The sequence below is a fragment of the Mustela putorius genome, unplaced genomic scaffold (genome assembly GCF_011764305.1).
Source record: "Mustela putorius furo isolate JIRA1106 unplaced genomic scaffold, ASM1176430v1.1 tig00003898_pilon_pilon_pilon, whole genome shotgun sequence".
In the NCBI taxonomy this organism is placed as follows: domain Eukaryota; kingdom Metazoa; phylum Chordata; class Mammalia; order Carnivora; family Mustelidae; genus Mustela; species Mustela putorius.
In genome coordinates this window covers 27,449,201-27,451,445 of record NW_025422047.1, presented here as the reverse complement: position 1 = coordinate 27,451,445, position 2,245 = coordinate 27,449,201, and positions in this window count along the sequence as shown.

The window sequence follows — 2,245 nt, the reverse complement described above, 5'->3', positions numbered from 1 at the left end:
AGAGAAGTTGGAGAAAGCACTATGGAGATACTGGTGTTTGAACCAGCTATGGAAGGATAGATATGACACATAGATATTCCAGTCAAGGTGTAGTGAATACTTGGATCAGGTTGTTTTTAGTGGGAATGAAGAATAGGCATAGAAGTGGGAGCAGGTCTTAGCAATTGGTTGAATAAAAAAAGTGTGGAAATGTTACTATAATTTTTGAGTTGGAGTAATTGTGAAGATATTAAGATCATTACAGATAGAAAAAAAATGGGAGAAAATTTGTATGTTTAGTTTAGGTCGTATTGAGACTGAGCAACCTTTTCAGTCTACTTAGTTGTACAGGTGTGGCCAGCAGTAAAAAATGAGGGATTAGAGCTGTGGAGAAATGCTGGGGCAGAGTTTCAAGTCCTATAGAAATCATGGGTTTGATAAGACCACCAAGGGCTCCAGAAGATCAAACGGTCAAAAATACATCTTTGAGGGGGATATTTTGCACTTATGAAGCAAAAGGAGGAAAATGCTCCTTACCTCAGAGAGGCAAGGAGCAGGGAATTACAAGAAAAGGTAGTTATCATAATCACAAAATAAAATGATTTGTTTTCTTGAGCACAAATAAGCATCTACCTACTAGACTAGTAGCAAAGAAGTATTTAGTAACTTTAATAACGTGATGAAACTGGGTGCCAGATGGCAAGGGTCAGAGAGCAAGACTGGGTCAGGAAGTGGAGGCTGCATAGAAAAGGAAAGAAAGTTTCACTGTGAGAAATGCTGTTGTAGGTCAAAGGACAAGATAAGGTAGAGAGATCAAACATACTTTCTTTACAAAAATATTCTGTAGCTGCTTAAGGTTTAAAAGATACAATCCCTTATTTTTTCTTATCGTAGATTCTCTTTCTTACTGAGATATAATTCATGTACTATAAAAGTCTCCATTTAAAAATGTATATTTCAGTAGTTTTTAGTACATTCTCAGAGTTGTGCACCCATTACCACTAACTGATTTCAGAATATTTTGATCATCTTCCCTTGAAACTCTCTTCCCAGCCTCTAGCAACCACTAATCTACCTTCTGTCTCTGTGGATTTGCCTATCCTGAACATTTTGTAAGTAAATGGAATATTATAATGTATGCCTTTTGTAACGTATGCTTCTTTCACTTAGCATAATGTTTACATGTTATAGCAGTTATCAACACTTCATTCCTTTTCATGGATAAATAATATTCCATCACATGAATATACCACATTTTATGTATTCATTCTTTCTTTACTTGGCGGGTTTTTAGGTTGTTCCTAACTTTTGGTAATTATAAATAATGCTCTTATGAACTTCTGTGTACAAGCTTTTGTATGAACATGTTTCTATTTCTCTTGGGTGTATACTAAGGTGTGGTACTGCTGGGTCATAAGGCACCAAAAACGTATGTTTAACTTTTAAAGGAGATGTAAAACTGTTTTCCATTGTTTTCAACAAACTGTTTTCCATTTTCTATTTCCACCAACAGTGTATGATGGTTCTGATTTCTTCACATCCTTGCTAACCCTTGCTATTATTTATCTTTTTGGTTCTGGCCATTCTAGTGGGTGTGAGGTAGAATCTTATTGTGGTTTTGATTTGCACTTCTCTAATGATTAATAATACTGAGCATCTTTTCATGTGCTTATTGGCCACTTGTATATTTTATTTGGATAAATGTCTATTCCAATACTTTCCCCACTTTCACTGGACTGTTTGTCTTTTTATTGTTGAGTTATAAGAATTCTTTATATATTCTTGATTTTAGACCCTTAACAAATGAATGATTTATAAATATTTTCTCCTGTTATGTGGTTTTTCACTTTCTAGACAGTATCCTTTGAAGTTCCTATTCATGGACCATCTAAAGACCTCCAGATCTGTTCCCAATCCATCTTCCAGTCTTAACTTTCTTGAACTCTCATCTACCCATTTTAATGAGACACATTCACTTTGTACTTTTAAAAAACAACTAAGTATGCTCACCATGCTAATGCTACTCTCCCTACTCTGATTTCCTCTACAACTATCGCAATTCTTCTTATCCTATAAAGTCCACCTCAAATTCTGCCTTCTTTTGACAGACTTAGCTTGGAGTGCTCCCTTCTTTCTCTAAATTCCTGAGGTCAATAATTTCTATTGTTGCTACCAAACATTTGGCACTTAGCATGGGATATACTTTGTCTTGTTCTTAACAATATGTTCAGCATACATTTTCACCCAGATGAGTGGACCTTTTGCT